At 52.0% G+C, this 12,817-nt stretch overlaps 2 long non-coding RNA genes across 3 annotated transcripts in view; both read right to left on the bottom strand.

The window, feature by feature from the left end:
* The window catches only part of LOC134433836 (uncharacterized), a 28,600-nt gene extending 19,725 nt beyond the window's left edge, over positions 1-8,875 (bottom strand). Inside the window, exon 1 of one of the 2 annotated variants that reach the window (XR_010031751.1) lies at positions 8,807-8,875. This is a non-coding gene — a long non-coding RNA (uncharacterized LOC134433836). Of the gene's footprint in view, positions 1-8,062; positions 8,103-8,806 lie in introns of those variants that run through there. The other variant, XR_010031752.1, reaches the window with a different exon arrangement.
* Positions 8,876-11,472: 2,597 nt separating this feature from the next.
* Positions 11,473-12,042, bottom strand: LOC134433835 (uncharacterized). The gene is made up of 2 exons (XR_010031750.1): positions 11,739-12,042; positions 11,473-11,606 (listed from the first exon to the last, which is right to left on the bottom strand). It is a non-coding gene; the product is annotated as an uncharacterized LOC134433835 (long non-coding RNA).
* Between the last annotated feature and the right edge of the window lie 775 nt (positions 12,043-12,817).

Genomic DNA, 12,817 nt, shown 5'->3' with positions numbered 1-12,817 from the left:
ATGAATTCCCTCAGTGTTCTCTCTTCATCCCAAAATATCCAGGAATTCCCTCAGTGTTCACTCCCCACCCCAAAACATCCAGGAATCCCCTCAGTGTTTGAATCCCACCCTAAAACACCCAGGAATTCCCTCAGTGTCCCATTCCCATCCTATAAAAGCCAAGAATTCCCTCAGTGTTCCCTTCCCATTCCAAACACCCCGAGAATTCCCTCAGAGTCACATTCCCTTCTTACAGAAACTGTGAATTCCCTCAGTGTCCCATTCCCACCCCAAAACATCCAGCAATCCCCTCAGAGTTCACTCCTCACCCCAAATAAAACAGGAATTCTCTCACAGTTCACTCCTCACCCCAAATAAAACAGGAATTATTTCAGAGTTCACTCCTCATGCCAATAAAACAGGAATTCTCTCACAGTTCACTCCTCACCCCAAATAAAACAGGAATTCTCACAGTTCACTCCTCACCCCAAATAAAACAGGAATTCTCTCAGAGTTCACTCCTCACCCCAAATAAAACAGGAATTCTCTCAGAGTTCACTCCTCGTGCCAATAAAACAGGAATTCTCTCACAGTTCACTCCTCACCCCAAATAAAACAGGAATTCCCTCAGAGTTCACTCCTCACCCCAAATAAAACAGGAATTCTCTCAGAGTTCACTCCTCACCCCAAATAAAACAGGAATTCTCTCAGAGTTCACTCCTCACCCCAAATAAAACAGGAATTATTTCAGAGTTCACTCCTCATGCCAATAAAACAGGAATTCTCTCACAGTTCACTCCTCACCCCAAATAAAACAGGAATTCTCACAGTTCACTCCTCATCCCAAATAAACAGGAATTCTCTCAGAGTTCACTCCTCACCCCAAATAAAACAGGAATTCTCTCACAGTTCACTCCTCACCCCAAATAAAACAGGAATTCTCACAGTTCACTCCTCACCCCAAATAAAACAGGAATTCTCTCAGAGTTCACTCCTCATCCCAAATAAACCAGGAATTCTCTCACAGTTCACTCCTCACCCCAAATAAAACAGGAATTCTCACAGTTCACTCCTCACCCCAAATAAAACAGGAATTCTCTCAGAGTTCACTCCTCATCCCAAATAAAACAGGAATTCTCTCACAGTTCACTCCTCACCCCAAATAAAACAGGAATTCTCTCAGAGTTCACTCCTCGTGCCAATAAAACAGGAATTCTCTCACAGTTCACTCCTCACCCCAAATAAAACAGGAATTCTCTCAGAGTCCACTCCTCACCCCAAATAAAACAGGAATTCTCTCACAGTTCACTCCTCACCCCAAATAAAACAGGAATTCTCTCACAGTTCACTCCTCATCCCAAATAAAACAGGAATTCTCTCAGTGTTCACTCCTCACCCCAAATAAAACAGGAATTCTCTCAGAGTTCACTCCTCACCCCAAATAAAACAGAATTCTCTCAGTGTTCACTCCTCACCCCAAATAAAACAGGAATTCTCTCACAGTTCACTCCTCACCCCAAATAAAACAGGAATTCTCTCAGAGTTCACTCCTCAGCCCAAATAAAACAGGAATTCTCTCAGAGTTCACTCCTCACCCCAAATAAAACAGGAATTCTCTCACAGTTCACTCCTCATCCCAAATAAAACAGGAATTCTCTCAGTGTTCACTCCTCACCCCAAATAAAACAGGAATTCTCTCAGAGTTCACTCCTCGTGCCAATAAAACATCCAGAAATTCTCACAGTGCCCTTCCCACATCCAAACCTCAGCAATCCCCTCAGTGCTCCATTCCCACCCCAAACCATGCAGGAATTCCCTCAGTGTTCACTCCTTGTCCCAAAACCACCAGGAATTCCTCAGAGTTCACTCCTCATGCCAAAACACCCAGCAATTCCCTCAGAGTTCACTCCTCATGCCAAAACACCCAGCAATTCCCTCAGTGTTCACTCTTTGTCCCAAAACCACCAGGAATTCTCAGAGTTCACTCCTCAGCCCAAAACACCCAGCAATTCCCTCAGAGTTCCATTCCCACCCCAAAACACTCCGAAATTCCCTCAGGCTCCCAATTCCCATCCCAAAACATCCAGGAATATTACAGTGACTCCCCTGTCACCCCAAAACTTTCAGGAATTCCCTCAGCGTTCCATTCCCACCCTATAAAACTGGGAATTCCCTCGGTGTTGACTCCTCATTGCAAAACATCCAAAAATTCTCTCAGTGTTCAATTCCCACCCCAAAACACCCAGCAATTCCCTCAGCATTCCATTCACATCCCAAACATCCTGACAATTCCCTCAGTGTCCCCTTCCCATCCCACATAAACCAGAGACTCCCTCAGGCTCCCAATTCCCATCCCAAAACACTCAGAAATTCCCTCAGGCTCCAATTCCCATCCCAAAACACTCAGAAATTCCCTCAGGCTCCCAATTCCATCCCAAAACACTCAGAAATTCCCTCAGGCTCCCAATTCCATCCCAAAACACTCAGAAATTCCCTCAGGCTCCCAATTCCCATCCTAAAACATCCAAGAATTCTCTCAGTGTTCAATTCCACCCCAAAACATCCGGGACTTCCCTCAGCATTCCATTCACATCCCAAAAATCCTGACAATTCCCTCAGTGTCCCCTTCCCATCCCAAAACACCCAGCAATTCCCTCAGAGCTTCACTTCTCATCCCAAACCCTCCAGGAATTCCTGCAGTGCTCCATCCCACCCCAAAACAACCAGGAATCCCTTCAGTATCCCTCCCGTTCTCATCCCACAAACCCAGGAATTCCCTCAGTGATCCGTTCCCTTGCTGTAAAACCCAAAACTCCCTCAGCGTCCCAATTCCCACCACAAAACATCCAGGATTTCCCTCAGTGTTCACTCTTCATCCAAATAAACCATGGATTCCCTCAGAGTTCCATTCCCACCCCAAAACTTCTGGAATTCCTCAGTGTCCCAATTCCCACCCCAAAAAAAATGGGAATTTCCTCAGTGTCCCAATTCCCACCCCAAAAAAATGGGAATTCCCTCAGTGTTCACTCCTCATCCCAAATAAACCATGAATTCCCTCAGGGTTCCATTCCACCCCAAAAAAAATGGGAATTCCCTCAGTGTTCACTCCTCATCCCAAACCATTTAGGAACCCCCTCAGTGTTTCATTCCATGCTGTAAAACCCAAAACTCCCTCAGCGTCCCAATTCCCACCACAAAACATCCAGGATTTCCCTCAGCGTTCACTCCTCATCCCAAATAAACCATGAATTCCTCAGGGTTCCATTCCAACCCCAAAAAATGGGAATTTCCTCAGTGTTCACTCTTCATCCCAAATAAACCATGAATTCCCTCAGTGTCCCATTCCCACCCCAAAACTTCTGGAATTCCCTCAGGGTTCCATTCCCACCCCAAACCATTCAGGAACTCCCTCAGTGTTTCATTCCCATGCTGTAAAACCCAAAACTCCCTCAGTGTCCCAATTCCCACCACAAAACATCCAGGATTTCCCTCAGCGTTGACTCTTCATCCCAAATAAACCATGAATTCCCTCAGGGTTCCATCCCAACCCCCAAAAAATGGGAATTCCCTCAGTGTTCACTCCTCATCCCAAATAAACCATGAATTCCCTCAGTGTTCCATTCCCACCCCAAAACTTCTGGGAATTCCCTCAGAGTTCCATTCCCAACCCAAAAAAATGGAATTCCCTCAGTGTTCACTCCTCATCCAAATAAACCATGGATTCCCTCAGTGTTCCATTCTCACCCCAAAACTTCTGGGAATTCCCTCAGTGTTCCCTTCCCACCCCAAAAAATGGGAATTTCCTCAGTGTTCCATTCCCACCCAAACCATTCAGGAACCCCCTCAGTGTTTCATTCCCATGCTGTAAAACCCAAAACTCCCTCAGCATCCCAATTCCCACCACAAAACATCCAGGATTTCCCTCAGCGTTGACTCTTCATCCCAAATAAACCATGGATTCCCTCAGGGTTCCATTCCCACCCCAAAACTTCTGGGAATTCCCTCAGTGTTCACTCCTCATCCCAAATAAACCAGGAATTCCCTCAGGGTTCCATTCCCACCCCAAAACTTCTGGAATTCCTCAGAGTTCCATTCTCACCCAAAAAAATGGGAATTTCCTCAGTGTCCCAATTCCCACCCCAAAAAAAATGGGAATTCCCTCAGTGTTCCATTCCCACCCCAAACCATTCAGGAACTCCCTCAGTGTTCCATTCCCATGCTGTAAAACCCAAAACTCCCTCAGTGTCCCAATTCCCACCACAAAACATCCAGGATTTCCCTCAGCGTTCACTCTTCACCCCAAATAAACCATGGATTCCCTCAGAGTTCCATTCCCACCCCAAAACTTCTGGAATTCCCTCAGTGTTCACTCCTCATCCCAAATAAACCAGGAATTCCCTCAGGGTTCGTTTCCCACCCAAAACTTCTGGGAATTCCCTCAGTGTTCACTCCTCACCCCAAATAAACCATGAATTCCTCAGTGTTCAATTCCCACCCCAAAACTTCTGGGAATTCCCTCAGTGTTCCATTCCCATCCCAAACCATCCAGGAATTCCCTCGGGCTCCCAATTCCCATTCCAAAACACTCAGGATCACTTTCAGGACTCCCTGTTACCCCAAAACTCTGAGGAATTCCCTCAGCATTCACTCTTCACTCCTCATCCCAAAACATCCAACAATTCCCTCAGTGTTCCTTTGCTATCCCAAAAATCCTGGCAATCCCCTCAGCGTCCCATTCCCACCCCAAAACATCCAGGATTTCCCTCAGTGTCCCATTCCCACCCAAAAACTTCTAGGAATTCCCTCAGTGTTGCATTCCCACCCCAAAACGTCCGTGAACCCCCTCAGTGTTCCATCCCCATCCCAAAACATCCAGGAATTCCCTCAGTGTTCCATTCCCAGCCAAAACACCCAGGAATTCCCTCAGTGTCCCAATTCCAATCCCAAAATCCCTGAGACAGCCCTGGGCTCCGAATTCCTACTGCAAAACATCTGGGAACTCCCTCAGTGTCCCATCCCATCCCAAATAAACTGGGAATTCCCTCACAGTTCACTCCTCATCCCAAAATATCCAGGAATTCCCTCAGTGCCCCATCCCCATCCTATAAAACCCAGGAATTCCCTCAGTGTTCACTCCTCATCCCAAAATATTTCAGGAATTCCCTCAGTGTCCCATCCCCATCCTATAAAAGCCAGGAGCTCCCTCAGCGTCCCAATTCCATCCCTAAAATCCCAAGAATGATCTCAGGGACTCCTCGTTACCCAAAACATCCAGGAATTCCCTCACTGGCCCCTTTGCGTCCCAAAAATCCCAAATTTCCCTCAGCGTTCACTCCTCATCCCACACAAACCAGGAATTCCCTTGCTACCCAAAAACATCCAGGAACACCCTCAGAGTTTCACTCCCCATCCCAAAACATCCAGGAACTCCCTCAGGGTCCCATCCCCATCCCAAAACATCCAACAATTCCCTCAGTGTCCCATTCCCACCCAAAACATCCAGGAATTCCCTCAGTGTTGCATTTGTATCCCAAAATGTCCGTGAATCCCCTCAGTGTTCACTTCTCACCCCAAAACATCCAGCAATTCCCTCAGTGTCCCATCCCCATCCCAAAACAAACGAGAATTCCCTCAGGCACCAAATTCCAACCCCAAAATCCCTGAGACACCCCTGGGCTCCGAATTCCTACTGCAAAACATCTGGGAACTCCCTCAGTGTCCCATCCCCATCCCAAATAAACTGGAATTCCCTCACAGTTCACTCCTCATCCCAAAATATCCAGCAATTCCCTCAGTGTCCCATCCCCATCCTATAAAAGCCAGAAATTCCCTCACAGTTCACTCCCCATCCCAAAACATCCAGGAACTCCCTCAGGGTCCCATCCCCATCCCAAATAAACTGGGAATTCCCTCAGAGTTCACTCCTCATCCCAAAATATCCAGGAATTCCCTCAGTGTCCCATCCCCATCCTATAAAACCCAGGAATTCCCTCAGAGTTCACTCCTCATCCCAAAATATTTCAGGAATTCCCTCAGGGTCCCATTCCCATCCTATAAAACCCGGAATTCCCTCAGAGTTCACTCCCCATCCCAAAATATCCAGGAATTCCCTCAGTGTCCCCATCCACATCCTATAAAACCCAGGAATTCCCTCAGTGTTCACTCCTCATCCCAAAATATTTCAGGAACTCCCTCAGTGTCCCCATCCCCATCCTATAAAAGCCAGGAGCTCCCTCAGCGTCCCAATTCCCATCCCTAAAATCCCAAGAATGATCTCAGGGACTCCTCGTTACCCCAAAACATCCAGGAATTCCCTCACTGGCCCCTTTGCGTCCAAAAATCCCAAATTTCCTCAGCGTTCACTCCTCATCCCACACAAACCAGGAATTCCCTTGCTACCCAAAAACATCCAGGAACACCCTCAGAGTTTCACTCCCCATCCCAAAACATCCAGGAACTCCCTCAGGGTCCCATTCCCACCCCAAAACATCCAGGAATTCCCTCAGTGTTGCATTTGTATCCCAAAACGTCCATGAATCCCCTCAGTGTTCACTTCTCACCCCAAAACATCCAGCAATTCCCTCAGTGTTCCATCCCCATCCCAAAACAAACGAGAATTCCCTCAGGCGCCAAATTCCAACCCCAAAATCCCTGAGACACCCCGGGCTCCGAATTCCTACTGCAAAACATCTGGGAACTCCCTCAGGGTCCCATCCCCACCCCAAATAAACTGGGAATTCCCTCAGAGTTCACTCCTCATCCCAAAACACCCAGGAATTCCCTCAGTGTCCCCATCCCCATCCTATAAAAGCCAGGAGCTCCCTCAGCGTCCCAATTCCCATCCCTAAAATCCCAAGAATGATCTCAGGGACTCCCCATTACCCCAACACATCCAGGAATTCCCTCGCTGGCCCCTTTGCGTCCCAAAAATCCCAAATTTCCCTCAGCGTTCACTCCTCATCCCGCACAAACCAGGAATTCCCTTGCTACCCAAAAACATCCAGGAACACCCTCAGAGTTTCACTCCCCATCCCAAAACATCCAGGAACTCCCTCAGTGTCCCATTCCCATCCCAAATAAACTGGGAATTTTTTCCTCAGAGTTCACTCCTCATCCCAAAATATCCAGGAATTCCCGCAGTGTCCCATCCCCATCCTATAAAACCCAGGAATTCCCTCAGTGTTCACTCCTCATCCCAAAATATTTCAGGAATTCCCTCAGTGTCCCATCCCCATCCTATAAAACCCAGGAATTCCCTCACAGTTCACTCCTCATCCCAAACAAACCACGAATCCCTTCAGCGTCCTCTTCCCACCCCAAAACTTCCAGGATTTCCCTCAGCGTTCGCTCCTCATCTCAAAACATCCATGAATCCCCTCAGTGTCTCATTCCATCAAAAAACATCCGTGAATCCCCTCAGTGTCCCATTCCTATCCCAAAAATCCTCTCTGTGTTCCATTCCCACCCCAAAACATCCAAGAATTCCCTCAGGGTCCTATTCGCACCCCAAAACATCCAAGAATCCCCTCAGTGTCCCATTCTCATCCCAAAAATCCTCTCAGTGTCCGTTCCCACCCCGAGCTCCCGATGTCTCCCCTCAGGCCCCGGTGTCCCCTCAAATTCCCGGTATCCCCCTCAGGTCCCGGTATCCTCCCTCATGCCCCGGTGTCCCCCCAAACTCCGGGTGTCCCCTCACGTCCCGGTGTCCTCCGGTGTCCCCCGGTGCTCCCCGCGCTCCCCTCAGGCCCCGCCGCGCTCCAGCTCCGAGCGCTCCAACGTCACCGTTCCCCACACCCGCCCCAAACCGCGGCAATTCCGCAAAACCGCACCGGGAACGCTCCAAACCGACCCGGGAGAGGCCGCAGGGCCGTGGCCGCCGAGTCCCCTCCGCCCCGGGCCGCCCTCAGCGCGTCCTCCCCTCACGGAGCGGGCGGGGGCGGCCCCGCGGGGCGGGAGCGGCCTGGGCCTAACGGGGGCGGGCTGGGCCTAACGGGGGCGGGCTCGCTCCGCCGCAGCGGCGCTGCCGCGCCCGGTCCCGCCCGGCGTGGCGGGCGCTGCCGGCGCCGTCCCGGGGCTCACTCACCGCGGGCCGGGCCGGGCCGGGCCGGCGCTGCCGCCGCGCAGGAGCCGCCGCCGCTTCCTCCCGGTCCGCGACAAAATGGCGGCGGCAGGAAGTGCCCCCCGCGCGCCGGCCCCGCCCCGCGCTACGCCAACGGCGTAAGGCGGCCCCGCCCGCGCGGCGCACGCCCGGCGCTACGCAAACGGCGTAACGCCGCGCAGGGCAGCTCGTACGCAAACGGCGTAAGGCGGCGCTGAACGGCGCCTACGCAAACGGCGTAGCGCGGCCCCGCCCGCCCCGCCCCGCGCCCTACGCAAACGGCGTAACCCCGGCGGCGCAGGGCGGAGGGCGCTCCGCCACGACCCCCGCGACCCCCGGAGCCCCCGCACCGCCCCGTGAGGGCGGACAGGCCGCGGATCGCCCGCCGGGCGCACCGGGAGGCGGCGGAGAGAGCGGCAGGCACGGCGGAGCGGGAAGGGCGCCCGGCGCTTGCGCCAGCGGCGCCCCCGCCTTTACGGCGTTAGCGCAGCGGCGGGGCCCGCGCCGCTGCCTACGCCGTTGGCGTAGCCGCCCTGACGCAGCGGCCGCATTACGCAATGCGGGTTACGCCGGCGGGGCGACGTAAGCGGCGTTGGTGAATCGCGGCACCCCCATGAAGCCCACCCGGTGTCCCCGCTCCGTCCTCCCGCTTCCCCCTCAGGGCCGCCGCCTCCCCCGGCCCGGCCCGGCCCGGCCCTCCCGGCGCTCCCGCCGCGGCCCCGCTCTTACCTGAGGGGGGCCGGGCCGGGCCGGGCCGGGCTGAGCCGCCCTCCCTCCCTCCCGGCGGGCCGGGGGCGGCGGCGGGGGCGGAGGAGGAGGAGGAGGAGGGAGGGGAGGGGGCGGGGGGCCGCGGGCACCGAGGGGCAGCGGGTCCGGCAGCGGCGCCGCACTGACCTCACCGCGCTGCGCGTGACGTCACGGCGCAACCGGGACACGCCCACCGCCGCCGGCCCCGCCGCGTGACGTCACGGGAGGGAACGGAAGGGGGGGAACCGGGAGGGGACACCGGGAATGGGGGGGGGAGGGGGGGGGGAGGGGACACCGGGAGGGGACAACGGGAATGGGGGGGGGGGGGGGAGGACACCGGGAGGGGGAGGGGACAGCGGGGGGGGGGCACCGGGGGCATTTGGGGACACCGGGGGGGCCCTTGGGGACATTTTGGGGGTCCCGCGGGGGGGTCCCGGGGGATCTTTGGGGACATTTTGGGGTCCCAGGGACAATTTGGGGGCCCTGGGTGACACCGGGGGAGTTTGGGGACACTTTGGGGGTCCCCTGGGACAATTTGGGGACATTTTGGGGGTCCTGGGAGGGACATCGGGGGACTGAGAATGGGGGGGGGTCTCCAGGGGGTCCTTGGGGACATTTTGGGGTCCCTGGGGACATTTTGGGGTCCTTGGGGACATTTTGGGGTCCCTGGGGATGTTTTGGGGGGTCCTGGGGGACTTTGGGAGCACCAGGGGGTTCTTGGGGGACACTTTGGGGACCATAAATTTGGGGGGGGGGATCCCTGGGGACAATTTGGGGGTCGTGGGGATGTTTTGGGGACATTTCAGGGGGTCCTGAGGGGCACCAGGGGGGTTTGGGGACATTTTGGGGGATCCTGGGGACAATTTGGGGACATTTCAGGGGGTCCTGAGGGACACCAGGGGGGTTTGGGGACACCGGGGGGATCCTGGGGACACGAGGGGACTTTGGGGACACTTTGGGGGTCCCTGGTGAAAATCTGGGGACATTTGAGGGGTCCTGGGGACATTTTGGGGACACCTGGGGGGATTTTGGGGCTCCCAGGGACATTTTGGGGACACTTGGGGGGGATTTTGGGGCTCTTGGGGACATTTTGGGGGTCTCGGGGACATTTTGGGGGAGATTTTGGGGCTCCCAGGGACACTTTGGGGACATCTGGGGGGTCCTGGGGACAAATTTGGCGACATTTGGGGCTTTTTGGGCACAAATTGGGATATTTTGGGGGGTCCCAGGGACATTTTGGGGGGTTGGGGGGACATTCTGGGGGTCCCAGGGACATTTTGGGGACACTCTGGGGCTCTTAGGGACATTTTGGGGACATTCTGGGGGTCTTGGGGACATTTTGGGGACATTCTGGGGGTCCCAGGGACATTTTGGGGGGTTTGGGACACTCTGGGGGTCTTGGGGACATTTTGGGGACACTTTGGGGTCTTGGGGACATTTTTGGGGGGATTTTGAGGGTCCCAGAGAGATTTTGGGGACATTTTGGGGGAATTTCGGGGTCTTCAGGGACATTTTGGGGATCCTGGGACAATTTGGGGACGTTTTGGGGACACCTTGAGGGGATTTGGGGAGAATTTTGGGGGTCCAGTGACACTTTGGGGACACCTTGGGGGTCCAAGGACATTTTGGGGACACTTGGGAGATTTTGGGGCTCCCAGGGACACTTTGGGGACATCTGGGTGGTCCTGGGACATTTTGGGGACATTTGGGGGGTTTTGGGCACAAATTGGGGACATTTTGGGGGGTTGGGGGACACTTTGGGGGTCTTGGGGACATTTTGGGGACACTTTGGGGCTCTTAGGGACATTTTGGGGACATTCTGGGGGGTCTTGGGACATTTTGGGGACACTTTGGGGCTCTTAGGGACATTTTGGGGACACTCTGGGGTCCCGGGGACATTTTGGGGACACTTTGGGGGTCTTGGGGACATTTTTGGGGGATTTTGAGGGTCCCAGAGACATTTTGGGGACATTTTGGGGGAATTTCGGGGTCTTCAGGGACATTTTGGGGATCTTGGGGACAATTTGGGGACGTTTTGGGACACCTTGAGGGGATTTGGGGAGAATTTTGGGGGTCCCAGGAAGAATTTGGAGGATTCTGAGATCATTTTGGGGGTCCCAAGGACATTTTGGGGACATTTTGGGGGGGTTTTGGGACAATTTAGGGACATTTTGGGGTTTTAGGGACATTTTGGGTCCCCATCCCATCTCCCCCCTGGAAATTCCAATTCCAGAAAAATTTGGGCTCAATTTGAAGAAAAATCCCCCAAAATTCCCAAATTTTTTGGGAATTCCATCAATTTTGGGGGTGAAAAAAGGAAATTTTAGTTAAACCAAAAATCAGGGATTTATTTAAAATTCCAGCTCGGAATTCCAAAGAATTCCTGGATTTTTTGGGGGGAATTTTTTAGGGAAAAAATGATGAAAATCACAGGGTTGGAACATCAAATTCTGCTAAAAAAGGGAAATTTTGGGGTAGAAAAAATTCAGGAATTTCTCCCCAAAAATCTCCCTTGGAATGGAAATTCCCAAATCCTCCCTGGGAGGGAAAAAAATAAAAATTAAAGGCAAAAAATTCCAATTTTTGGGAAAAAAATCTTCTCTAAAATTGAGGAATTTTGGGGAAAAAATGAAAAAAATCGTCAGGAATTTTTCCAAACTTCCAACTTTTTATTTTTCCCATTTTTGGGCTTTATTTCGCTATAAATTGCCTGAAATCCCAGCAGGGAATTCCTCAGGAATGGGAAAATTCAGGAATTTTCCTCTTTTGTGGCTTCTTCATCCTGGAAAAGGAGAAAAAAAAAATCAGGAATGGGAGAAAAAATTTCAATTTTAATGAATTTCCAAGAATTCTCCCCAAAATTCCAATTCCAGTTGGAAATTCTGGAAAATCCAATTTTGGATGGAATCCTCACCTGGAATTCTCAGGGCTCTTGCGAGGTTTTTTCCTCCTCCTTTTCCGGGGTTTTTTCCTCTTTTTCTGGAATTTTTTCCGGATTTTTTTCCTCCTTTTCCTCCTCAGTTTGGTTTATGGGGGAATCCCAAATTCCTGGGATTTGGGGGAATTTTCCTCGGAGTTTTTGGGATTATTTTGGGGATTTTCCTGGGGATTTTCTTGGGAAATTTCAGGATTTTCCTTGGAATTTTCCTGGGAATTTTTGGATTTTCTTGGGGATTTTCCTGGGAATTTTCCTGGGAATTTTGGGGATTTTCCTGGGGGTTTTCCTGGAATTTTTGGGATTTTCTTGGGGATTTTCCTGTGAATTTTGGGGATTTTCGGGAATTTCGGGCTCCTCCAGGAACGGGGGCACCAGGAGGGGCCCGGGGGCCGTGAGGAATTCCTGGGCTTTGGCGCCGTCCGGGGAAATTTGGGAATTTTCCGGGGATTTTTCCGGAATTTCCGCGGCTTTGGGGCCGTCCTGGGGCTCCTCCGTGAAGGGATCTTCACCCTGCAGGGGGAAAATTGGGGGAAATCGGGGGAAATTGGGAATTTTGGGGGAAAAAATGAAAATTAGTGAAAATCAGGGAGGAAATCGAGGAAATTTGGGGGAAAATCAATGGAAAATTGGGGGAAAAACAGTGGAAATTTGGGGGAAAACGGGGGTAAAAAAGGGAAAATTGGGAGGAAAACCATTGAAATTGGGGAGGAAAAACAGGGGAATTTGGGGGAAAATGGGGGGAAAAAAGGAAAATTGGGAGGAAAAAATAATGGAAATTTGGTGGGGAACAAGGGAAATATTGGGGGAAATACTGAAAATTTGGGGAAAAAAGGGGGAAAATTGGGGGAAAAACCATGGAAATCTGGGGGGAAAAGGGGAAAATTGGGGGAAAATCATGAAAATTGGGAATTTTGGGGAAATGGGGAATTTTGGGGGGAAAAAACGAAAATTAGTGAAAATCAGGGAAATTTGAGGGGAAAATCTATGAAAATTGGGGAAAAACAGTGGAAATTTGGGGAAAATGGGGGTAAAAAAGGGAAAATTGGGAAGAAAAC

The sequence above is a fragment of the Melospiza melodia genome, unplaced genomic scaffold (assembly GCF_035770615.1).
Source record: "Melospiza melodia melodia isolate bMelMel2 unplaced genomic scaffold, bMelMel2.pri scaffold_276, whole genome shotgun sequence".
Lineage (NCBI taxonomy): Eukaryota > Metazoa > Chordata > Aves > Passeriformes > Passerellidae > Melospiza > Melospiza melodia.
This window is presented reverse-complemented; position numbering and strand designations above follow the sequence as displayed.